The sequence below is a fragment of the Falco peregrinus genome, chromosome 11, assembly GCF_023634155.1.
Source record: "Falco peregrinus isolate bFalPer1 chromosome 11, bFalPer1.pri, whole genome shotgun sequence".
In the NCBI taxonomy this organism is placed as follows: domain Eukaryota; kingdom Metazoa; phylum Chordata; class Aves; order Falconiformes; family Falconidae; genus Falco; species Falco peregrinus.
The window spans coordinates 2,617,075-2,644,438 of NC_073731.1; the positions used below are offsets into that span (position 1 = coordinate 2,617,075).

The following is a 27,364-nucleotide window of genomic DNA, read 5'->3' on the forward strand; positions in this document are numbered from 1 at the left end:
ACTGGCCACTTCAACGTATCTGTTCCTCTATGATCTGCTACTTTTATGCCTAAATCCCTGCCATGGGCATGGAGTGCTCTCAGCATGGCTGGAAGGAGCTCAGCCTCTGCATCTGAGTGTATTTAAGGCGAAATCTCCATTGCCCTGGTGTACTTCAGCTGGCTTTAATATGTTCCTAAGATTTTTGCTCTGTATTAAGTCTCTTCTAGCAGTGGAGCCAAAGTAAATGAAATTGGGACTGGCATATGTATGTGTGCTGTGCTCCAGAGCTTCCAGCAGTGTTGAGGGCATGTGATCAGCTATAGATCAAGGCTGTGCTGTGTCCTCAGCTTATCTTTTCATTCTAAATCTTCTCATTTTTGTTTTGGATCCCAATTTTCTCATTGTTAAATCTGAAGGTTGACTTTTTAACAGTCTTTGTATGGTTTGGGCCAAAGGGTGTCTCAGCGTGTCGTGCTTGTACAGGACCTGCCTACCTGCCCCGCAAGGATCGGTGTTTGCAACTGCTTTTCTGGTTTTTGTGAAGTAATAGTGCAGTACAGATATTTAAGCTTCAGAGAAGAACTCAGGCTCAGAAAATGAATAGAAAATCAGCTTTTCAGTATTAACTCTTCACTTGCTATAACTCTATTATATTGTGTGTACCTAGTTTTCTCTTGTTTTGTATTTATTCACAGCTGGGACAAAGAGAGTAGGAAAAAACCCAGTTTTATACAGTATGATTTTTTGATAGAAATGTTAGAGATGGTAGATTAAGTTTAAATTTCTGGAACAAATGTGTGCATTCGCACACTGAATGTTCAGTCATCTTCTTTTTAAAGATAAGTTTTTATTTAATACTTGAGTTTACTGTTGCTTCAGAAGGCAAAGGAAATCCTGGTATAGAGCCAGAGACAGGGAGTCATAACAGAAATTAGACTGAAAGTAGACATGATTATTTTTTTAAAAAAAAAACCTTTTGTCTCTGGAGTCTGAGAGTGTGTTCCCTGCAGTGAAGGCATCACGGAATGGGGATTTCAACCGTACTGAAAAAAGCTTTACTCCTCTGAGACAGAAAAAGTTTGAGCTGAAATATTTTTAAGAGAATCAGTCATTCTCTGGTCAGTGTGCAAACCCACCCACTTCTAGTCTGATTTGTGGGTTACTCTGCAGTTTTAAGCATCTGGCAACAGATGGCCCAAATATCAGCACAGACTCCAGCAAACCCAGGAAAAATGACCCCTTGAAGACACAGGGAAGAATAGAAATTGTATATAACTTTATTCATTGAATAGTCTACGTGAATGTACAACGAATCTAGCAAAAGCCAGACCCTGGCCTCCTGCAGAAATGGAGCAAAAATTTTAGGTTACGTTGGATCTCACCAGTAGCCAAAGGATTTGCAGATCAAAGTGAGCAGCGTTCACCTCTCAGGGCAGACTCGGCACAAGAGGATCTGTGCACTCTGATGGTTTTCCTCGGCATTTAGTGGTTCTGTGTGAATTATCCTTCAGACTGGTTTCTGAAAGGGAAATATCATTCCTGGAGGCAAGATCAAGCAGCTAAAAGTTGTTCAGAGAAAAAAATACCGCTGGTTTTATTTATAGTGACAAAACATAGCCTGTGAGGTTTGTAGCATCAACCTCAGTGTGCATACTTGTGGTAATAGCTGGAACCAGGGGTGTACAGGTGGAATGAAAATACACTTGGGCTTCTGTTAGGGAAATCTGTGTGATCACCATTTTGCTTTTATTCTCTTCAGTTGTGTTTGCTTGCATAGTGCTGTAATCTGGTAAGCCTCTATTTCAGGTAGTAATCTAAAATATGGAAGGACATGCCTAAATTGCATAGAACTGAAAATTCACACAGAGATTTGCTTCCCCAAAGTAGAATATTATTACATTCAGCAGAGAAGGGCTGCAAATGTAGTGTAAGTGAAAGCCACATCAGACTAATGGCGTAAAGGCTGTGTTTGTGAGACAGATGTCTCAAAGGCAACGAATATATGCAAGTCACACTTGCAGCTTAGGAACATCCTTATACCCTTGCAGAGAAGTTTGTCACCTTCCCGGGTTATGGGTTTTTTCCCCTAGGTTGAGCTGGTGACTGAAGCTCATATACTTGCAGTAGACTAGCTTGCTGTCATCTTGTTGGCATACTGGTTTGCCGTTTGCAATTAAATCTAAATGTATATACATGCATTCCCCAAAAGACAAGAATCCGCTTACAGTGACCTTCTTGGGTGACAGGAATGCAACTTCTCAACTTGTTCACTTTCTTTGACCTTTTGAGCATGGAAAGTTACACGATGCACCAATCTGCAGGGACCTGCACGCTGCCTCTTAATTGTGCACTGTAATCAGCCGCTTGTTTGCAACCCTCTGCAATGACTTAGCTTTGTCCTCCAGCTGAGAGCATGACAGGAACCAACTCTGCAGGAAAAAGGCACGAAGGAAGCTGAAGTACTGCTGAAAGCCTCTGCTTCAATGCTGTGAGGCTCATTTGGGGCTGTGCAAGTGTAACTGTTTGTGAACTTTGGCTCTCAGCGTATACCTCAGTATGTATTTTATAGTGTATTGATTGGTAAAGGAAGCATAAAATACTGCATAAACCCATTCTCTCTTTGGCAGTTTCCATTACCCAAGGCAAAACCCAAAGGGCTGGGGTCTTAAAAAGCTTTAATTTTCCTATAAAGATATGCTTGACTCTGGATTAATTCAGGAGAAATGGGTACCAGTCAGCGTTTCACAGGAGTTTGCAGGCTTACAGGAATGAAACCCCATGATAGACATTGCAATAAACTTCTGTGGAGGTTAAATTCGGTGAAGCAGGAGAAACACACATTGCATCATCCAATGTGAAGAAACTGCAAAGTTATTCAGCTTTCCCAGAAAAAGGAAGGGTGAAGGACGTGTACTCTTGCCTTTGATTTGCTTTGCACTAACAAAAATAAGCTCTGTAGAGAAATGGGGATACTCGGAGTTGTGAGAAAACACCTTTCACCCAACCCACAATAAAAGCAAGCTGTTGCAGAAATTAAAAGCATTGAGGATGGTCCAAGAGAATGTGACTTTGCTGGTTCGAGGTGTCCATAATTCAGATGTTCCTCTGCTTGGAGAACCAAAAATGTAAGCATAGAAATGGCAAAATTAACACAATGTTAAACCGAAGCACAGCGTGCTCAGAAATTAGTTGAATAAGATACTACATGTGTGTGCTCTGTAACTGTGAAATCATGCTTTGGAAAGGCTGAAGTGGGTAAGCTTAGTCCTGAGGCTGCTTCAGCCTTACAGAGGAGATACGTGTGGGATGGCTCTTTGGGTCTTTCCTGGAATATTTACCTTACAGAATGGAGCTTTAGTGCTTCTAAAACAATTGTTCCCTGCCTTGATGAAATATAATCTGCATAGATATAATTGCTGCAACCCTGTCTGGATTGAAAGGTATGCTGTTATATCTTGGGACATCACAAAATGGTTGTGTGTTTTTCTAGGACACCACAAAATGGTCACGTGTTTTTCTAGGACACCAAGAAATGGTGGTGTGTTTTCATTCAAGGCAAAAACCTCTCATGTTGTTGACAGCTTTGGCGGGGCGTGAGGGGGGGGAAAGTGTTGTACATGGAGTGAAAATCTTTGATGGGGAAGTGGAAGAGTGAAATAAATATGAATGATAGCTTAGTTGTTTCGCTTTTTAAAGGTGAGGTCTTAAATTTCTAAAGTGGCCATCCAGATGCTAAAAGGTGTAACTTTTACAATTTATTACAGCACATTTTCTCCTTTATGTCCAATAAAACAATATAGATGTTCTTGACAATACACCTCTGTCATAGTGTGTAATATATGCCTCAAATATAATCCCTCAAACCAGGATACCACAGGGCTGTGTTTGCTTTAGCTTGTTTTACTGGTCCCTGTGATGGGCGGGAGTTGGAATGAGCCTTACAAACTTGATGGCTAGTGATGCCAAATCAGCAAAATGATAAAATATCATGTAATCCATGTTTTCCTGCGGTGTTTAATTGGACTAAGGTATAAACCAGACCTGGCTTCCTGTGGGTTGTGCTTGACCAGGAAAATACATCTATGCTGCAAATGAAGTTTTGTGCCTGTTTACTGTGGGGGAAGCTGCATCTTGATACTGTGGGAAGAGTGAACCTGGAGAAACACAGGGAGGACAAATGGAAACAAATGCAAAAAAGAGAGAAGTCATGTGCAGTTCTCTGCCTGGGTGATAAGAGGAGGGTGAGCTGACAAACCTGACCGAGGAGTGATTGCTCCTTCGGCCACCACACTAGCTCAAAAAACCCCAGGTTTTAAAGCCAGGGACAGTATTGCTTCTAGGAGCAATTCAAACCACAGCTAATAGGCACAGGGAAGGAGCTTGGCTGGTTATCCCAGACCTGTTTATTGTGTGCTGCTTACTCCTTGCAGCAGAGCAGATGGTATCTGCATGAGGTACTGACTTCAAAAGCAAATATGTTTGCAACCCAGGCAGAGTTTTGCCAGCTGTCAGTATGTTTGTTGTACACATGGTGAAAAATGGGCCAAATTCTGAGAAGGGAGTGATTCTGTGCATGTCCCGATCAAACCAGGTATATCACTTAGCAAGAATAATTTGCTGTACTTTTAGTAGTAATTTGTGGTACTTCTATAGGGCCTTACATTTCAGGGGGTTCAAATAAATCTGATTTAGTTGCCTTCAGAGTGCTGCCAGAAATAATCAGTGGTTGGGCGCAGGCTGCACTGGGCACCCAGTGATAGCACAGGGATTTCAGAAATAGTCTTGACTCATTGGTTTTAGCCATATGATAAATTAATAAGTAATTTATTTTGCTACCATAAGGGCAAACAATGTAACTTAGTGTTGATGTTCTTACATTTAACATATATGTAATGTATAGATATTTTATACATATTATATTATGTAGAGTACATAATATAGGCTGCACATATTATATATACACTGAACATGTTTAATAACCATACATTCTTGCTTAAATTAAATATAAAAATATATAGTGAATACACAGTATAGCAAATATAGTAAAATAGGTAACATCTTTTCTTATAATAAAATATTTGCTGTATTTGTTTCACTATAACTTATTAACATAAGTTTAATGAAGTCTAATGAAAATATTATTTGTCTCCTGTAACAGTTCAGTAGAGAAGTAGGACAAATTCCAGCAATAATTGCATTTAATCTCTTTAGGGAAAAGGAAAATAAAGATATATTATGCTTTCTAGTGGTGAACATTCAGGAAACCATCTTCTGAGAAGATCTAATGTTGGGTTGAAAAATGGACAATTACATTGTTCCTATATAAAGATAAAGTGATCCTGCATATATGTGCTTAACTTTATACGAGACTGAATTATATTGGGCTACTTCCATAGGTAAAATCAAACGTATAGACATTTTCATCAATATTTTGAAACTAACAAAAAAGGAGGGGTGAAATGTCATAAAAATCAACTGTGTGTGTTGCTCCATCTCGCTACCGCCCATCTCTTCAGTGCTGATTCAGCCATAATTACCAAATAGCTTGTGAAATAAAAGTCCCTTTTGTAGATTGATTCTCCATAACCTGCTGCTTGAATCCCTACTTTGGCACCATCATGTATTTTTGGCCCCGTTTCACTGTGTTCTTTTCCTAAAGCTCAAGACATTGCTTATATTCACTAGTGAGACAAGGTTTTTCTCCTAGCTCTAGGACAGTCCCAAGTGTACGAGCTGGCCTTGGGCTGAACTGGTGGCTCCACTTTGGAGATAAATACCAGCAAGGATGATGATTTCAACTGGTAATAAAATCAGGTCATCAAAAAATTATGGGAACAACTGAAGGCGCCAGCTTTCAGGGTATTTGTGTGGAGGTTATTTTTTGTTGGTTATGATATCCTTGTTAGTAAATGTTAGGCGCTTTTATTGCAAATACTTGTAAAGTAAACAACCAATTTATGAGCTGTACTGTGGATGAATAAATTACAGAATGACATTGGTTTCTATTCAAATGCCCAGGGTGCATGTGGAAACGCAGGTGATAATGTACTTGCTGGAGAGTGAATTCCTTCATTGAGTAGATAAGGAGCCGATAAAGGAAGTTATTCTGGACTCCAAATGGTGACATTACTTGCCTAAATGACTACAGTTTCAGGGACATGCTTTGTGGTCAGTATGGGGCATTTCTAGAGCCTATCTGGGACAAGGTAACTGTATGACAGGCACAAAAAGGGTATTTCCCGAATTGTGGGTATTTTTACTGGTATAAATATGAATAGCTCTGCCAAGAGAGCACAGTACATGGCCCATATCTATAGACCTTTCAATGTAATGGGAATTTTTCCATCACATTTTCTGGCATTTGATTGAGGGTTCTCTTCCTTGGAATTTGGCTGAGAAGCCTCACTAAAACTATACAAAATCTGAGGTTAGTCAACTGTTTATTTCCATTTCTGCTTAAGAAAATCAATGTGACATGGAGTATAACATATTTCTGGAGAAGGTTCAGTTTAGTGGTTTTTTTTTTTTTTTTTTTTTGGCATGTTCAAAGGCCATCCTAGCCTGTGGATTTCTGCCACATGACTTACTTATTGCTTTTGTCTCAAAATGAAGATTTGGATAGCTTTTTCTTTCCTTTTCCTGTTGCACTGGCTCGTGAACAGCCCTGCCTCTGGGTGGTTCAGGTCAGCAGTGAATTCAGACACCCTTCACAAGTACTTAGCACCTTTACTTACTAAAACAGTCTTGTCTTAAATGAGATATTCGTGGAGCATTAATATGTATAGGAACATATTCGGAAGGCACTGAAGAAAGCATTGGCTACATTGATTTTTATTATTACTGCAATCTTTGCAGATGCAATGCCCAGTCAAATGGTGCATGATTGTTTTTGAAGGGAATCTCTGTGTTCTCACATTTTCTACAATTCCTTTGCTTGTATTAGGTCAGAGCACAAATGCTAGGAGAAAAGTGAATTATTGGTGAAGTAGTGATTTTGCTGAGAAAATTTCAACAAAAAAAATGACAAAACATCTCTCCCATCTGTCTCCTAAGCAGTATGAACCCTTTCTTGAGATATTGTTCATTGTTTTCATGCTTGAACAAAACAGAGAGCCTGTGACTCTTTCTCCTAAGGAGTGTAATAGATTTTCTTCTTTTAGTCTGGGTATGGCATTTGACACTTCGAAACACTACTGGGGTGCTTGCCTTCATTTCTTTTCCGTTTCTTATCTCTTGAGTCTGCCAGTAAGTCACTGGATGGGGTGGTTTTTTGTGTTGTGAAGGGATTTTTTTCATTCCTTTCTGTGTTATGTGATGTCTTTATCATTTGCATTCAGGGGAATAACAAGGCTTTCTAAGAGCACAAGGCTGTGTTGCTTGGGAATCTCAGCTCTGCACACCTTTATTTGTAGGTAGTGAGTTTTAAATCTATTTTAAAGTACTTCTTTTGCAATAGTACAGAATAGCCCTCATGAAACACAACTCTCTTGTGCTAGGTTTTGTAGAAACCTAAACCAAGAATAAATATATTTTACTGTGTGTGGGTAGGGCTTCTTTCCAGTTATGTGACACGCTGATCAACTGCTGAAGGTAGCCTGTGTGTGAGTGTAAATGTACTAACATCCTTCCTAAATTATCATGTCCTCACTATTTCTTCAGTTGTCTGAGAGTTTTTGAGGTATACATTGTGATTGTTTGTGATTTATGACTTCTTTCTGTCAGTTGCATTGATGGAGGGTATAATGGTGTCTTACTGGGGAAGGATCCGGGACCCTGCCCAACTCAATCACATTAACTTGCAAAAAACAAAACAAAACCACTCACAAAAACGTTCCCCCTTCCTGAGCAAAAGGAGAGTTTCAGACCCAGGTGTCATATTTGTACACTGACATGGCACTACCAAACCCACAGTAGGGAGTGTCCAGGTGGATGGCAGGACTGGGATGAAACCTGGCTCACAGCCCTGAGCTAGATGCACAGTGAGGACGTACCCGAAATGTCCCTCTGTGGCATTTCTGACACTCTCCCATGTCTCATTGCACTGCTGGAACAGCACTGCCTTCCTGCTTTCTCCCCTTGCAAAAATCCAGATTGTCCTTTCTTGTCTTTCTCTTCTGTCTCTTTATTGCTTTAGTAATACCGAAAGGATCTCCTGCTCAAGCTGTAAGAGAGCCGGCTTGTAATAACAGAGGCAAGCAAACAGCACGAGAGATTTATTGGTTTGACTAGAGCTTTGTCTCCAGGAAATCTCCTTCTGAGCTCCAGCATGAGTGCAGAGAAACATTGCCGCCTTGTAGCCTAACTAAAGCATAGAGCTAAAAAAACCCTACCAAGCCCAGCTCCACCCCGCAACAGAAGGAAGTGAAAGCATCAGTAAAATCTCTCCAGTAACTGTGTCATTTTAAGACACTGGCTTTTGTATGATCGCCCAGCCTCTTCCCTCCCTGCAAGCCTCTGGCACCGGACTGTGCTGCCTTCGCTGTCATTCGGTGCAGTGGCCAACTGTGGGACCAGTGTTCCCTGCCTTTGCACACCCTGAAAGCTGGTTTGTCCTCTTCTTTCAGCTGATCATCTGAGTGTGATTGAGTGTGTAGCAGATGAATCTGTGGATATTGCATTGTGAAGGGAGGCAATTGCATTAGGTGCTTTGGGAGAGGGCTGAGGAGTGTCTTGTGTGGCCTTTCCAAAACAGTGTGCTCCAGAGCTGTTCCTGAGCTTATTAGCAGTGAGCCCTATTAATTCAAAGAAGCTGCTCTAGGACCACTTGGGAGATAAGGGAAGATTAAACAGAAGAGCATAAGTGCTTGAAGATGAATCCTTAATACCCCTGATGAAAGGAGGCTGGATTAAATGAGTTGCACCTCTGCCTCTGTTAGCTTCATTTCAGTGCAGGGATAGCTGATATCCTCCCCAGTTTCCTCCAGCTGCCACTGGAAATCAGCTGGCTCCAGGCTGAAGGAAAGCTCAAGCCATTCTGGCATTAAGCTAAAAAAACTTTTCTCAAGGTCTATGCTTTAAAAAAATAAAAAGATAGTTGTGTAAGGGACTTAGAGGAATATTGATTGAGACTCTCGGGATCTGGTGGCAAAAGGTTCGTTTAAAGGGTAGTATGGGTTTTATAAACCCACAAGCGGTGGTGAAAATGATGAATCAGAGGAAAGCTCTGCTAGAGAATAGTCTTTCTTAAAAGAAGATGCTTTCTAGAGGAAGGCATATCTCACAGCATGCTAAAAAATGCCAATAAAATGTGAACAACCGACCTAATTCTTCTATTGCACTTTGCAGAATAAGGACACACCTTGCAGAAGAACATGGGCTTTTACAGCTGGCGGGCAGGGTGATCCTCTGCTGGGGGAATTCAGTCTTTCTCTGCACCGGACTTCTAGCATGGCTCCAGACTTGTCCATAGGGATTTCACCTCTCGGAGGCATGCTGGATGGCTGGATGCCAGCAACTACTATAATGGTGGAGGGTTTATAAGAAAACAGAGTGGATGGGGTTTTTTTTCTCTTTGGAAGTCCTCATGGAAACAACAAAATAAATTTACAGGCTGCTCTTTTCTTACAGGCCACAGCTGTCCCAGGGTGTATAAGCAGATGCTGTGTGCCCTGGCTGTCCTGGAAGGCAGAAGATAATGTATGAGGGAAGTGCACAGAAATGGCTCTTTTAAGGGTCTCTGATAAGTAAACCCACTTTGTTCACTATTAGTGAACAACTGGCTATCAGTGAACAAAGAAGTGGCCTCTTCCCCCTTTTCAAGGATATTTGCTATTTGTTAAATGGGATCTGATTCCAATCTCCCCTCTTGCAGTGCTGCAACTGATGACTAGTCAAGTGTTTTACCAGGGCTTTAACTGGCAGATCTGCCACTACTGGCAGTCTGGTGGAGCTTTGCCCATGTTTTTCATGCAGTATTTGCAGCCTACCTGTTAAAGTTTATCTGGGAAGAGATTTGAAAAATGTTTTGACATGGCCCTTTACAGCAAAATGTTTTTGTGTTGGCCCTGGAAAGCCCATTTCCTTGGTGAAGCTTTTGGCAGGGATGAGGAGCCGCAACTCACCACTTTAAAGGGACTAATCCTGATGTGTTTATTTCTGGTATCCTTGTTGGAGCTCAAGTATTTTAGAGCAAGAAATGTGGGGTTTTTTCTCTCCGGAGGATTTTATGTCATTCTGCATGAGAGCTGTGAGGTTAGAGAAACACCCTGACCTGTCACTTTGGAGCCTGTTTCAATACACACTTGTGCCTTAGCTGGAATCAGTGCCCTGTGTTTTTGCATTGCCCTCCCTTGCAATCCTCACTGAAGTGCCATTAACGGGAACACTAGGTATCACGTTGGCTTTATTTGTGCTGGTTTTTTTGCTTTGTGGTACTTTAGGCCTGGCAGCAACAACCATATTAGCAACCATTGAAAAGCAATGTATTCCAAAGAGAAGGTGAATAGACTGGGCACAGCCCACCTGAAGGAAATTCAATCCATTGCACCATGTTCTCAGGAGGTTCCCACACATTTTCAAGACCAGTAAGTGCATTAAGATAATGTCAGTAATCTAAATCCACAAAAGCCAGGGATTTTGGACTTCAGGATGAAGCCCAGATTTTTAAAATGTGTTTGTGCGCCTTGGTAGGTCAGGCACTCCTCCACGGGAGTTCCCAGGGAAGTTTGAAGTTGCAGCAGATGGGCACAGCTGTATGCTGGGGATGGACTCTGTGCTGTACCACTGAGTCGTCTTTGATGTCTTTCTGACTGGTGGTATTATTATAACTACCGTTGTAGGGATTAAGGATTAGGGATTATCCCTACTGAAATGTAGGGATAGTGCAGTGAGATGAAGAAACTGATCTGATTATAGTGACAGACTATGAAAATAAACCTTTCTCTAAGAGTAGAGTTTTGACAACTGACTTTTTTTTGGTGCATTCTCAAAGCTCAAGTTTTTATACTTTTTATTTTCTCACTGTTCAACACAAAAGGTTACATGCATTAGGCACTCACAGATATGCAAAATTAAGTGCATTAATAAAACAATAATTTCGAGCCAAATGTATACCTCTTAAAAATTAGTTCAGTTTCTGGACTGTATTTGGGTCTAGCTGAGATGGAGTTAATTTTTCCTGCAGCTGCTGTGCTTTGTGTTGGTAGTTAGAAAGCTGTTGATAACACACCAGTGAGCAGTGCTCTGGGCTGTCTGTCCAGCATTTCCCTTCACCAGTAGGCTGGGGGTGGGCAAGATTTTGGGAGGGGACAGCTGACCCAAACTGACCAAAGCAATATTCCATACCAAATGATATCTGCTCAACAATAAAAGATAGGAGAAAGGGCCGGGGCGCATTCGCTATTACAACGTTTGTTTTCCAGAGCAATTGCTACACGTTCCCGGGAAGTGGCTGGCCATGGCCTGCCGATGGGAAATAGAGAATAAATATTTTGTTTTCCTTTGCTTGAGCACATGATCTTTGCTTTATACTTTATTAAACTGCCTTTATCTTGACCCACAAGTTTTTTTTTTCCATCTTATTTTCTCCCACTGACCCCGTCCTGCTGAGGAAGGGAGTGATGGAGCAGCTTGGTGGGCACCTGATGCCCAGCTTTTTCTCTTATGCTGAAAGTCTATGGTAGAAGCTACACTGTTGAGTGGGAACGCAGTGGGAACAATATGCCAGGCTGTCAGGATGGCAGATCAGTGGAGCTTTGGTACGTTCAAAAGACATCTTCAACTGCACTGGGCTTGGCTTTGCAAGGACAGCTAAATGAGAAGCAGTTACCTAAGCTGGGAAGGCCTAATGGACAGGCTGGTTTCCAAGTCTGGGTGAGAAGAAGTGGCTGCAGTCTTGATGGCAGCCACTCCGTGATGCTTCCCTCTTGCTCCTTCTCCTCCTCAGATCCCAGACTGCTGTGTCCACCCCAAACCAGCCATACCTGGTGATTCAAGAGAAAGCTCTGTAAAACTTGGCTGTACCACAGTCATGTTGCAACTTGCCAGCGTGAGAAACACCAATGCAGACAGGTAGCAGCTGCCTGGCTCTGGGATTTTAATACTTTTCTGTACTGTACCTCGTATTGCTTAATGGGACTGTGTAATTCCCCAAAGCTAAGAAAGACATTGAGCTGAAAGTGCCTGTGAGACCTGAGGCCAGTGCACAGATTCACAGCAACCAGGCAAAAAACCAGCACAACAGCATCAACAATCGTACCCTGCTCTGCACCTCCATGCCCAATTCCCTCATCTGCCTTTTGACTCCAAATGGTTGTGTAAACGCTGCTTGCAGCCTTTCTGGATGGCAGCAAGCAGGCACTTTGAACCCTAGGCTGTGAGGCCAGTTGTTGATACACCCATAATGTAATGAATGAGTTGTTGATACACCCATAAATATGTGCATTATTTATCTCCAGGGAAGAAGTGCTGTGCTGTAGGGCAGCAGCTTTGGTCCATGTGTGATGCTGCTATCAGATGAAATGACTTCTTGTTTCTACCAACTGCTGATCTCTGCTATCTTGTGGAGTTGATTTTTAGAGGTCAGTGAAGTTCTGTGGTGAAGGAAAAGTTTTCTTTTGGCTGGTTGGTATTCTCCGTGAGTTGGTGTTTCATGCTGGCAAACTTTGCTTTGTAAACCAGCACCAGGCAGACTTGTGCCTGCTGTGGTTGTCAGCGGTGTGGCGCTGGCTGGTGGGAGTGGGTCCGGGCTGGCTCCTGCCTTCCTGACAGCAAACGTGCAGCCATCAGCTTGAACGGCCATGAAATCTCATTCTTTACTGAGATGTCAGTGCCAGGTATGGTAAACTGCGCCTTGATTTATGAAGATTGTCCCTAGAGAGGCTGTTATCTAACAGAAAATAAAGAACATTTATTTATATTCATATTTAATAACCATGAGGCAAACTATAAACTGCATCAAATCAAACATTCCCTGTTGGATAGTGTTAAATCGATGGTGATTTATAAATATTTTACCTCCTTCTTTGTATACTATAGGGTGCTTCTTAAGATGGAAAGCAAAAGAAATTTGTATATTCCACCAAATGGCTATGTAACATTTGCACTAAAGACCAGCAAATGGATGCTTTTTAGATTTGTGCATGTTTATTCAAATGCAGGCATAAAATAGGTTTGTTTGCCTCAATCCTTCCTGTTTTTGTGGATCGCTTGTTAAAATGTCAGAAACGTTTTTGTCATTTAGAAGTTGCATTTTTAGAGTGAAGGTGCTGTAGAGGGATTGGTTGGATTACAGCGAGGTGTTACCTGCACACCCCTTTGGAGTACCCTTTGTGCACTGAAGGAAGCAGAGATTTCCCGACAGATTTCTGTGGCTTTGGATCATCCTCTCTGTCCCTGTTCTCTCACCATTTGTCTTGCTGTGATTCTTGCTGTCAGCAGCATGCTTTCAGGATTTGAGCACTGCAAACAGTAGATTCCAGGAAAATGTGTACGTAAGAGGGATCTCTGTACCAGGGTTATATACTGTGCTTGCATTGGCGTGTCAAGGAAGTGAGCTTGGACGAATGTAAATACCAACTTTCTGCCTGGATCTGTGTCTGCAAGGGGCAGCGGGAGAGGGATGCTGCTTGCTCCTGACTGGTTGCATTATGTCACTCCTATTTTTCAGCAGAAATGTTCTCCCTTTGCAAGTGAAAAGAGGATGTATCAAGGAAATCTGTTTGCAGTGTGCTGACCTACACTCCCAGTGGATTTGAGGCTAGCAGCACACCCAGTTTCCAGCTGTGAAGGAGTACAAATGTGCTCTGCCAAGCTTTCCATATCTCTGCCAAGTTTTTTCTCACAGTTCAGATGGTTGTTTTTTAAGACTTGTTATGGCACTTCTCTTTTTTAAGGCAAACCAGTGCCATCAGCCTTGCATCTAAATGAATGTATGTGCTCAGATAGATACAACCAATGCAACACAAAAATAAGGTTAGTGGAGATTTGGGGATTTTTCCAGTCTTCAGGTGGGAAGAGTCAACTCCCTCCACATACAAACTAGGAGATGATCTGAGCTGATAAGGTCTTTTAGGGAGCTACATACAAACCCCACATTTTGTATGTGGATTTTAACACTCCAGAGCTGCTGGCAGGCAGTGTGGTGGGTTTTAGGAAGTGATGCCGGGCTTGCACAAGGTGTGTGGCTTTAAAGTGACACTCTTGGAGGGGACTACACGCTTGCTTCCATAAGGGAAGGGCCATGCCTGGGAGCAAAGACCCAACCTTTATGGTTGAAATCACTTGATACACCCATTGATATTTGTTCTTCCTGCAGATGATTATATTTTAGATGTAAGTGCTCTGCTTTTCGTGCTGCTTTGTCACTCTTGTGATTATGGAAATGGTGCTTTCTACCCGAGAAGAGCACAGAAAGCTGGTGATTCCCAGGCTGGGGAATAGACCACAGTCTGTGAAAGCTGTGGCTGTTTTCAAGTGAGACATGATTAAATGCACCCAATGATGTAGCCTAATTTTACCGAGCATATCACAAAAAATGTTAATCTCCACACACCTGGCAACACATATGTTAGAGGTAGTGCTTTGGCTGGATTCAGCAGCAGAGCAGACTCATGCCAGAAAATGCAAACCAGGAGACTGGAGTGTGATGCAAGACCTGCACCAGTGCTCAGCAGGGCTACCTTGGTGGGAGGGACACGGTCCAGCTCATCACATGGGGCCAGCAGCAGCCACAACCCCCGCATGCAATCCCTGCCCCCTCAGTTTACAGAAAGCCACAATGAATCCTACCTAAAGGCACTTTTTCAGAACTTGGTGGTGGCTGAACTCCATCTGTGCTGGTTTTAATTTATGTCCACAACTAGTTTCCCAAAATGGAGACAGCAACCATGTGCATCGCGTCTTTTGTCGAGGTTGTAATGGTGCATTGAAGTATGTTGGTGGAAACAAACCTGTCCACATCTGCTAACTGCAGATCTGGCCCATGGATTTTTTACCATTTTTCCTAAGTTTTTCTTCTCATCCCTTTTGGATGCACTACGCTTGTTGTGCCTCTTGCTCTCAGACAGACAAAATTCATGGCACTTTGCTGCTTCATTAGCAGCCTTTTTTGCCTATGTGAAAGACTGGAAATGTTGTGCTTTATTGGTAGTATCTTACTCTTTGTTACCGTGCAATTGGGAAGCATCTCATTAGTAGCTGAATGGTTGCAACAGATTCAGACTGCCCTCACTTTGATCTGTAGGTCTGCAGATCACTGGGAAGAGTGACAGCAGTGCGCAAGTGTGGGAGGAAGGGTTGGAGTTGCTTTGTCCACCAAATGCTCACGTTGCAGTTTTGTTTATGTGGTTGTGCACTTTGGTAATTGACTTTAGCTTCTATGTAGTGGTCGAGCATCACAGATTCATCTCCTACTGCATCTTCTCATAAGGAGAGATTCTGCGGGCACCAGCGAGTGTTAGGCTGCACCAACAATGTGCTGGCCTTCATCCTTGTGTCTTCATATTAATTGCTAACAAATCCTTCTGATGAAGGCTTTTGAAAACACAAGAGGTAAACCAGAAAATTACAAAATTAGATAGGATGGATTCAGCAGTGCTGTTGGCAAGTTCTGCTGCTCCCTGCCAGGGTCTGTATTGGGCCAGGAACGAGAACGGGGCTTCAAAGAAGCCTGCAGTCACTGCCCAAAGCCAGTGGTGAGTGTCCGGGTGGAGCTGTGTGTCTGTGCAGAAGGGATGTGCAGGGCTATTTGCATGAGCTTTGACTGGCTGTGAGAAACATTATATCCATCCTTTACGGTGGATTTTTTCCCTTCTGTGGTTGTGAAAAAGATCTTCATTCCTCAATCTTCATTCTCTATATTCATTCCCATTTACTCCTCTCCCCAACGCCCACCATGCACAGACATGTAAGTGTGAGGGGGTAAAGAATCAGCCTGGCTTTTACATAGAAAAGCTGAAAATATTGTGTCTATATGAAAGTGTATTTAGTGGGTGAATCCTGGGGAGCCGATGCACTAAATTACACATGCACAAAGCATGACCAGCTCTCGCCAGTGCTTGTGCAAGGGCAGAGCCGAGGTATAGGTCCCTAATGCTCTCTTACCATTGTCACTGCCACTTTTTTGAGGGACTTGCTGGAGTTCAGGAGCAACCGTGCTACTGAGGTCGATTACACTGTTTGACCTGAAGCACTCTGAACTATCCCTAGCAAGGCAAAGTCAGAGGGATTGGGTTTACAACCAGTAACGGAAATATTTAAGGCACAATACATTTTATCATATTTTAAGCCCGTTAACACAAAGAGTGATGGATTGTTCTTACATGAGTGCTTCCAAACAAGACTTTGATTGCACTGATCACACCTAGCAGGAGGGGGTAGGAAATCCAAGATAAAATGCTGAGAAGAAATTACTTAACCCTCCTCTCCCTATAGATGATTTACATTTAAACCCAGATGCAAACCTAGCTTTTTACAGCTGGTTTTTAGCATAGACTAAACCAAAATCTTGGATCCAAAACTTGGCAGCATTGAAAGTGCAGTAAATTATATCGTAGCTTATTCTCCTGGCATAAATGAGGCAAGAGTGAAGTTCTCAGGCAGAACTCGGTGTAAAGTGAAGAAAGCTCCACAGAAATGCTGTGGTTCACTGAAGTATATGTTTATTTCTTCCATTTCTGGAAATCAAGATGAAAGTCAGGGATGGCAGAGGGATTGTCCTAATGAAATTGGCAACAATAATTGTAATTAAAACAAAACCATTTAGGTTTTAAACACAACCATTTCGAGTTTGACCACAGTTTGCAGACATTAGTTTTCTTCCTTTCTTATGCTGCAGATATATTTCTGCTAAAACGTTATGTGTTTAGCATTGACTTCCATTAAAAAGACATTAAGACTATAGGAAGAAATTTTTTTCACAGCAATCAGTCACTAAGAAGAGCTGTATGTGAAATCTCAGGATTAAAAAGGTTATTCCAAGGTTTGAGCAGTGCCAGGACTAGGCACACAATACCTTTTGAAATGGTAAAAATAACAGGATTGCTATGAGGCTGCTTCTTGTTTTGAGCAAAGGGCTGTGCTGGAGCGAGGATTTTGCTGAAACCTGGGGAACGGAGTCGCTCCCTGGCCAGGGTGAGGAGTGATTGCAAACATGGGACTGAGAGCCATTACATGAAAGAAATTGCATTCATTAGCTCCCCACAGCTTTTGTGGAAGCACTGGTGTGTTGTATGTCTTTAAACCAGAAACGTGACATGTCTAGTGTTATGAAAGCTGTTGTCTTTATTATGCTTCGCTTCTCTGCAGAACTCAGAAGTGATAAGAGCTGCCTGGACAAAAGCAGAAATGTGGGTATTTCCAGTGGAAAGCCTTTGGCTTCAGATTTTATTTCCTCCACTGCTCTTGAGGGTACACAATAAATCTTTCCTAGTTATTTTCACTTGAGGCAATGATGCACCAGAGTGATATGTTATAGCTTACCCTGGTGCAACAAATATCTTCAATTTACTTTTTTACAAGCCTACTAATTTTTATGGATTTCCAGAACTGTTTATGAACTGAGGAACAGCTGTATGATGGAAAGGAAAATAAAAAAACCACCAAGCACGGTACCTTAAAAATATCTGCAGTAAACAAGCAGGCAGCCCGATGCATTTGTATCTCAGAAGTGAATGAGATCCTTCACAGCTGATCTTTCATTGGCTGCCGCTGGTGCCAGACTACATTGCTGTCTATGTAAGCTTTCAGCTCCAGGAGCAAACACTGTGCCCTGGACATTCCCAAAATGCTGCTTACAGTGGGCTGGATAGCAGCTGGGGCAACAGATGTGGGTGCTGTATAGCAAAGTTTATCTTCAGCATGAGGAGATGCATACATGGGGGGGACTCACCTTGCTCCCGACTTGCTGCCATGCAATATGCTGCCCTTTGGATCTTGACTATATTTTTGAGGAAGGGGCTGGGTTTTTGGACTTTGATTGACACCTCCGGTCCCTTGAGTGACTGGACAACATACCACAGCTCAGCCCAGCTGCAGAGGACAGTGCAACTGTCTGGGTGAGTGGTATGTGTTGTCAAGATGGCCCAAGCTTAGGCCACATCCAAAAGTTTTGTAGGTCATCAGTGGTCCCTGGGTGGCACTTTGTGTCCTTTTGCTCCAAGACCTTCAGCAAAAAGGAGATGAAATATGGGCCTTTTTTTTTTTGCTCAAAGGAGCCCAAAGATCTTGGAGAAAAATCAATTTACTTGACAGACTTGGCAAGGAGACCTCTCAGCTGGTTGCTGGCCTCTGTCCAAGCTTTCTCCTTTACAGGGCCAGGCGGGATAATTTAATATATATTGTTATAAAAGAGTGGGATAACATATCCATGAATGTCCAAGTGACTGAAGAGCTTAATGCGTAAACACTGGGGAGCAAGAATTTGTTTGGTACTTTTGCTTTTTCTTTCTGTTGAGCAAAGGAATGTATTTGACCTGTTCTGGCAGGCATTGGTTCATAGTGACTCTGAAAAGGGGCAATAGAAAGCATTGAAATGGTCCATAAACATTTGTACATTATGATTTCTCTCAAAAGTGCACAAGATTTCTCCTCAGTCCATGGACATACCATGACTGATTTGTTTTATTAACAACTGGTTGAATTTTCCATTTTTCATCAGCTTTTTTCTTACTGCTTTGGCTTTTTAACCTTCTTATCACCTCTAGCTGAGTGTGTTTTGGATGATTTTAAATGAAATTTCAACACCACTCTTTTTCAAGAAAAAACATTGCTGTTATTTTAGCAGCCTTGAAGATATATAGTTATTACCGCTGTAACACAGCAATGGAAAAGTATTACTTGAACCTTTCTCTCTGTTTTTAATGTTACTTTAAGTCTTCTTTGGATTTAAGGATCTCTGAAAACCTTCTGTGAGTGCAGCCACTGGTAGGAGCCATTGCTGTGGTGTGGTGGATAGATGAGTTTTTCAGTTCTTTCCAAATCAAGTTAGTAGCTGTGATAGGAAAACCAAGAAGTGGAAAAGGGGAGAGGTTGGCACACACTATTCTCACGCTCCAGTGTGTCAGCCCTTGCCTTTGGCTTTGCAATGTGAACACGTTTTGTTGTAGCGTGAAAGTGTTGCATGAAGCAAAACCATTTGTTGGTATGAATATGCCTGGTGGTATTTTAAATGAATCCTATGGTTTACGTTGTGTTTGTAGGACAGAGGCTTGTTTAAACTCATTAGCCTTTCATTAAGATTATTCCATGGGGCTTTCATTCACTGTTGCCTTTAAGCTGTGAGGGACCGAAATAAATGAGAATCCTGGAATATCAAAAGAAGGTTAACACAAGGATTAAGCATTTCCTCGTTTAGCAGGGAAATGATAAAATCATTCTGAGAGTATGGGAAGTAAATTACAGAATGCCAATAGTAAGTCCTCAATGTCTAGCCTCATTTCTAACCTGTATTTAGGGGAACCGTGTAGTTATCCTGCTTTGAAGTCTCAGACACATGAAAATTACTGCTGCAAGGGGGTCCACTGCTGTCCTGCTCGGCTAACGCTGGGGCTGCACACAGCGAGTGGTCAGGGAAAAGTGCTGTTCACAGGAGAGTTATTAAAGATCAGACGCTGGCATTGCAAACTTAATGTATGCAGTTTGGTTTTTCAGTACACTTTAGACAAATAGTGCCACAATTGATTTAGCAGAGATGATCCTGCCTTGAGGAAGAGAAGGGAGTAACTGACCTTGTAGGATCTCTTCCCACTCTCTATGATACTGTTATCATTCTGGTCCTCTGGGAGCCAAAACTAGGCAGTATTTTGCATCTTAAAGTCAGCCTGAGAAAAGGTTACTAAAGGTAAAACAGGTGCAGCCAAGAGTATGAGACTTGTTTGCAGAAGATATTGAGGTATTGCTATTTGAGATCATTAACTTGAGCTTTTGACCATAAGAAACGTACCTGAAAAACTACATGGCCTTCTTTCTCTTCTCTGCTCAATGATAGCTTTAGGATATATTAGAAAAATAACTCAATAACGCCCTTCACACCCCATCTGTGTTACAGGTGCAATAGGGTAACAGATTAACAATGTGACATGTACTCTGCAGCTTCCCTTCACTTCCCACTGGCTGCCACGTGTTCCCCTGTTCCCTGTATTACATGGAGAGAACAGCCCTTAGCTGCCACCTCTCCCATTCTACCAGAGCTATGCCAATTAAATAGACTTTTCTGTATTTATTATGGAAGAGTTACTTATACCTAGTGACATTTCTGCTGACTGCTGTTAAAATCCCCTCTGCTTTAAAGTCAGCAGCTGCATCTTAGAGTAACAAACAAAACTCTTACTGAAGAAAATGTCTCCTGAAGTGTTGAATATAAAATTGTTTAATGGTAAATAATACAGTCTGCAAAAGTATACTGGGAAAATGGACTAAAAGGAGAAATCAGATTTAATGTACTCTGGTTTTTTTCTCTCTGCAGTTAGAGGAACTGATAATGCAGAGTTAGCGAGAAGGGTAAGGAAACTCAGGGGAGACACAAATACCATCACATATACCTTGGGAACAAAAAAGCTGAAGGGTTTCAGAAAAATGTTCTTTCTTTTACTTTCTAGTTCTGCTTATTGTTTATTGTGGGTTTTTTTAAGAAACAATACATTTTTGTCTTTTATCTCCTCCTCTTTCTTCATCTTCTTTTATAAATTTCTCATTAGTTTCTGCTATGGAATTAAACAAGATCAAATGTTGTCAGCCTGCACTGATGAATATCTATCTGCAAATGTTATATAATTCATCCCAGCCACAAAGCAGGTTAGTGCAGAAATAGTGCTTTACACCTTTGAACTGCCAATCATGCAGTAAAAAGCAGCTGCTGGCATCGTATGCCATGCCAGGGGTTTGCCAGCACAGTCAGGAAGACACAGCACTCAGTTTTGGGACATAGAAATGAGGTAAAGCTGGTGTCTAGATGTGTAGTTGCAGCCACACTTATCCTATATCCTGTTGAAAGTCCTACTATTAACTCTGAATCTACTGCACTCAGAATCTCTTTTTTCATGATGACAAAGGTGGAAAATGTTGTGGGGTTTGGGTCTTTTGGTTTTGCATCTGAATATTGCATTAGAATAAAGCAGTGACTAGGCTCTGTGAGAAGAGTGTGGTGTTTCTGGGGCAAGCGCGTGCTGGGAGGTGCCCTGCTCAGGCTGGCCTTGCCCCTGCTCCAGTAGGGCTCTCACCTGAAGGGGCTGCCTCTGGAGCGGTCTTTACAAATGGGGAGCATGAGGCTCCTTCCAGGCCCCGCTCCCTCAAGATTTTGCTCTGCTCTCAAGCTACTGCCTTTTCATGAACTTGCCATGACTTCAGTAGATTTACCCATGGGTCAGAAAGAGCTAAATTATGCCCCTTTCTGACAGTCTGGCACTAAACTGGGCAGTTTCATTTCAGAGTTTCAAAGACCACACCCTATAATTAGTCTAATTTTTCTAGCTCTCCATTGAGTCTGTCATTTTTCCTGGCTAGCACTGCATATAGCAGTCTCAGTCACAGACGTGTAATCCCATTAAATATGACGGGCCAATTTTCAGCTGCAACCATCAGGTACACTGGATCTGGGGGACTGGTTGCATTTGCAGCAGTGTAGGGTGCAGTTTCGGGCCGACTCTATCAAGATGCTCATCCTATGTGTTACATGCAGAGGCAGCTGTGGTAGGTAGTGCATTCAAAACAGTCCAGTGAATGGGCACTTGCCAACATTCAGCTGTTTAAATAATTCATGGGTCTACTGATAATTGCTATTTCAGTATTTCTGTCTCATTTATTCTACAAGAAAGGCTGACAGGGCTGCAGCTTGAGTTTTCTTGGTTAGACAAAAAAATGTTTGCTGGTTACATAGCATCCCTAGGGAATCCCTCGAAACCAGACAAGGGTGCTCATTATTTTCCACTGGCCATGACCACTGGTCTGTGTTAAGACAATTTATTGTTTCCATGTTTACTGTCAGAGAAGAGTTTGTTTTGTCTTATTCTAAACCTCCTTGAAGCCTGTGCATAAACATTCACCTGTTGCTTCGTGGTACCTAGATAAGAATTGAACCTTTTGTATGTGATGGCGATAAGACAGAAATACTGTACTGCACTGGGGGTGCAAGTAGACAAAAATAGGATTATTGATCCCTTGAAAAATGCATGTATCTGCTGGACCTCCTACTGTGAAATGAGGAAACTGAGCAAATGCACTCACTTGAATCTGTCCCCTTTGCCACTTACCTTTGATAATTTGGTTTCTAATATGTTGGTGTAGCAGCAGCACAATGTGTTAGGAAACAAAAATACAAGAGCTGCAACGAATTAAAAACTCTTGGAGGTGATGTAATCTGCAAAGGGAAATCTGTAAGTGTGTATGGTCATCTCCAAAAATGGGAATCTATTTGTAACTGAGGAATTAAAGAGAAAATAAGAGAAGTATTTCACAAAGAAGTAATCCAGGGAAATCATACGCTACATCTTTTTTGCAGGCCAAGCACTAATTTAATCACGGGAGATAAAATTTCTCCTCTTTCACTGCAGGACATGGAAAGGTTACTGGCTCATTTATTTCAGGGCTTAAGTGTGTAGGCATAGGTCATAGTTTATATTCCAGATACTTCCTACAAGCAGGATATTTGCACTTGCTGCATGGTAGAGGCCTGAAGGTGGCTCAGGAAAGCAGCCATCCCCAGTCTGCGTCAAGAGGCGGCCTTGGCAGAGCTGGTTTTGTGAAGGTCTAGATTTCCAAATATTTCACTTTTGCTTCCTCTGTTACATACCAAGTGCAGAGCAAAGGGACCTGCTTTTCTCTTTCCTATTTCTGTGTGTTTGATGGCCTTGCCTCTCACAGGAGTCACTACAGAATTATTAGGTAACAAATACATATATACACACATGCACACACACACAGAGGTGTATTCTTATTAAATAAGGAAGGACTAAGTGATCACACATTATTGACTTAACTGTGTTCCGAACATATAGCTATACTGCTTTCAGATCTAGGGGAAGCCCAGCTTTGGATGTATGCTTTGCTTGCAGGTCTTCTCCAGCATAAAGGAGCCTTTCAATTAGAGCTGTCTTTACTGCGGGGTTATAGTTTGGTGCTTCTGGTCTGGTCAAAGCACATTTACTGGAATAAAAACCATGGCACAAGTGCTGTTTTATGAGGTATCTGCCACCTCCTTAGTGCAGAAGGTGGAAGGAAGGTGATGGACACCATTGGAATACTCAGAAGTAAAAAAAACCCAGTGACAGGTATTTAAGACTCAGGAGTGCTAAAAGGAGAGAGGAGAAAAGAGAGAAAGAGCAAGCTGGCTGATTCCTCAGTGCTAGTCTTCCTCAGATAGTGTAAATGAGTTAATGGGAAATTCAGCCACTTGAAAAGGAAGTTTCAAATAGAAGGATTACCAAAGGCTGTTCAGGAGGCAGATGAAAGAAAATGAAAACCAGCAGAGCAATGCCCCAGTCCATGCTCCAGTCAAGGGGATGCTAATGTGGCTCTCAGCTATTCAAAGCCAAAAAAGCAATAGATGAGGAGGCTGCATTCCCTGGGGAGGGATCTTCTTGAAGAAGAGAAAACATCTCTAAACTACACATTACACCAACCACTCTGCGCAATTATTCAAGTGAAAGGCACAAAGGAAGGAAGCTGGAAATTAGAATATGCAGTCATAAAGAGCAAAGAACAGGTCAAATCCCATTTTTAGTTTCCATAGAATTATGGTTCTATTTAGTGGAAGAAAAAGTGGTAAATTCTTCCTCACCATCAGGCAGCAAGGAAAGAAACGTCAAACCTTTCTTAATTCTCATTTTCAGACTAAAATCTGCCTTTTCCTTCGGTTTTTCCCCATCTCTGTCAGCCCATATCTAAGAAATGAGTACCTGCTGGCTTTTCGTTACATGCCAACAGTGGTTTCTCTACTCTTTATAGTGGCAATTGCCCTTGCAGACAGCTTACAGCCTGTGGGACGGGCAGCAGCACAAGGCATGGCACCCACCTGGAATAACTATGGAGCTTATTCCTTCTTTCCATCCATGTTATTGAGTACTTGGGTTGGTTTATTCCTGGTGTCAGGAAATACAACCATTGTTAAGGTGGAGTAAGGTACAGACGGAGGCAAAAACTGTGATGAGGAGGGCATATAGCAGCAAACAGGCTTGCGAGAAAAATGGGAATGCGAATCTGAAATATCTAGATGTAGGGTATTTAGCAGAGGGTATGGAAGGAGGAGTCTGCAAGACAGCACTACTTCTGCACTGGGCATGTACCCCTTGGGGGCCAGAAGAGGCCTCCTGGGGATGGAAAGAGCTGAGGTGGCTTCAGGACTCCTTACCTCTTGCTTGTGTGGAAACATCTGTCTTACTGCTACACTGCTGTATTTGGCTTTTCAACACAATAACTGCCATTTTTGTGAATTTTGGTACAACATCTCTTCATGACTCAAATGCCTGTCTCCCCAAAATGGTGTCAAAATCTAATTAAGAATAATTACCCTATCAAATGTCTGCATCATTCATTCCTGTAATTTTGTTGGCAAGGCTCAAAGATTTCTGCTGAAAGATGTATAAAATGATCTAGGGTTTTGGTATTTGCCTTTACAATCTTTACTGTGATGTTTTGAACACAGAATCTGCGCAATCAAAACCTGTAGCTGTAATTGACTCTAACCAGTTGTACTATTAGCACCACTATCAGCATTGCAGTAATATTTACATGCCCTACCTATGGGGACTACTGTGTTAGGCACCATAAATAAAATCTGGTGTGGAGATACCTGCGGGAGCTGTGTGTGTCCAGTGCTGGTTGCAGCTTGTGGCATTGGCAGTTCAGATGGGGCAAAACCCCTCTGGGTTTGGGCAAGCAGGGAGTGCAAGGCACACAGCAACGCCAGTCCCTCCTTTGCTACTTATTCCCATTTTTGCTTGAATTCCTGCAGAGCCCCTGAGTCTTTCAGCTTGAACACATCTGGGTCAGCCTCTGCCCTCAATTAGATGTTGGTTCAGTTCTTGCTTTAAGCAGGTTTTCATGAGAACAGCTGAGGGCAGAAACAGGCCTCTGAAGTAAGAAGGTTTACAAATCTTGTGTATTGTATAAGCAAAGAGGGCAAAAAGGACAGTAATCACAAGAACAACTCTCTTTCCTGTCTTGTTGAAACAAACATCTTTTCTTCTAGGACAAACCCATTACTTTTTATATAGCAGATAAGGCTGTTTTGTTGTTTTAATGGATTTATAAATTGAATTTGTTATTAGCAGTGACTCCATTATTGTGATGTTAAATGGCAGGAAATTGGCCTGCTGTGTTGCAGCCACCTCTTAATATAAGTACCTTTCCCCTCCTCTTCTAAGAGTCTGGGTTTTGAAAACCCATGAACAAGGACATCATAGAGAATCTGATTCAGTTCAGTTTAAAAGCTAAATTAGAGCAATTGATCATTTCATTCTGGTGATCAGAGACTCCCAGCGGAAAATTCTGAAACATCTGTAATAGCCAGACTTGCAGAATAACAATAAGTGAATCAGAGCTGTTTGGAAACTTATTTTTCAGCTCACTGGCAGTTATGAATGTTATAGTAATAATTTCAAAATTTTTTAAAAATGGCTTCAAGTCAAACTAAAATGGAAGGTCTCAGTTTGATTGCAAGAACATTTTTTTAAAAAGGAAAGAAAATGGACATTTCTAAGTGAAAAGCCACATGAAAGACAAATCCAAGTCTTTATTTAAGAACATTGTTAGATGTGTTTAGATTACTCAAAAGAGTTTTTTGCTTTTATTTTCAACACGGGACTTGGCACTATAAGCACGCTTCTGGACATGATTTGAGTACCTTTATTCTGCACAAACCAGATAACTTGCCAAAATATGTTGCTTCCCAAAGTCCAGCAGAGATCACTGATTCACTTTATTATTATTAGTCATTACGTCTTGAAAGGAAACAGTTGCATTTGTGAACAAATAGATGCTTTGCATAGGTTGAATCTCAAAAGCTTTGTTTAGATCAAGTTTCCATGGAGTTACCCCACTGTGAAAGAGACATGAATTTATGAGCCCCCAGTTCTACTTAGTGGCATTATCAGAGCAATGGGCTCCTCTGTGAGATGCACATTATGGCAAGGACAGTACTAAGGTCAGTGTAGAAAACTCTGTAAGCAGAAAGCTCCTTAGGCAAGGAATATATTGCAGAAAAGTCAGGAGCAAACTTCAATGAAAATATCAGCAGAACAGCTGAAAAAACAAAAAATGGTTAGGAAATCTTCTATAATGGAGTCATCTGGAGTTGTGACTAATGCATCGTGATACTCTGTAAAAGAAACCCCAACTTCATATTTATTATATTTTCCTCTGCACACGTGGTTTTCATAGGTGTTGGAATGAAAACTTGAAGACAAGCCTATAAACCCCTCTATATTTAAAGTAAATCACACAGAAATCTCAGTATAGCTGTTTTGCCAAGGAAAAAAAAATCCATTCTGCTGATCTTTACTTTTTGTCCTTTTTTTGTATTATGCTTTCTCGGGCCGTTTTTGTATTAAACCAGTTCCAAATAAACAACTATTCATCGTACCAGAACTGCACGTGATTTCAGCTGACACTGACATTAACAGTCTCAGATTCCATAGCACTAAGACATGAAAAAAACCAGAAATAAAACTTACCTTTTAGCTAGGAAAGTGGCTGCTATATTAGAGTATGCACAACTGTTACCAGCACAATACCAATTTTAGTGTTAATAATGAGCTCAAACATTCTGTAGCTTCTCGTGTGTTTTCCTTGAAATCGTGCTCCAGAGGCTTTTAGATCTAAGATGGCATTTTTCACAAGGAAAAAAAAAAAAAAAAGTCTTCATGTTGAAAACAAATTGATAACATCACCTGAGTGCTTTCTAACGACTCTGAAACTGGAGGACAAAGTCATAGTGTGCACTTATCTTAGTCACCTTTTCTCTAAAGGAAACTCTTTGCCTCTCTTCTGCTTCTCCATAGGTTTATAACTTTTAAACTCATTGGCCAATTACAATGGAAGCTCACAAGAAAGAAGAGCAGAAGTCCCACAAATTATTATGTTGATACAAATTTCATGAAGCTAAGCAGATGGAAGTCAGTAACCTGCTAAAAAAATTCAACCCAAATACAAGACTCTGATAAGGGCTTGTACTAGACACCAAAAATCCTATTCTGGCAAGCTTGATCAGTGCAGCTGGGGAAAAGGTTCCACTGATGTCTGTGTTAATCTGCCCCAAGATACAAAACTTTATTCGGTCTTGAAATGGTATGGTCCAGGAAACAATGTGTGCTGTTGTTTTGCAAGGCTTGTGGGTTTTCCCTTTTTTTTTTTTTTTTTTTTTTAAATTAGACGGGTTTTTTTAAGCAAATCTCATTGTATTTCTGGGAATTGTGAATGTTTAGGTTTGGAGTGTTATCTGATCAAAATCACA

At 41.6% G+C, this 27,364-nt stretch overlaps 1 protein-coding gene across 9 annotated transcripts in view; it reads left to right on the plus strand.

Moving 5' to 3' along the window:
- The window catches only part of CCDC85A (coiled-coil domain containing 85A), a 196,352-nt gene that overhangs the window by 110,063 nt on the left and 58,925 nt on the right, over positions 1 to 27,364 (plus strand). The window lies entirely within an intron of this gene.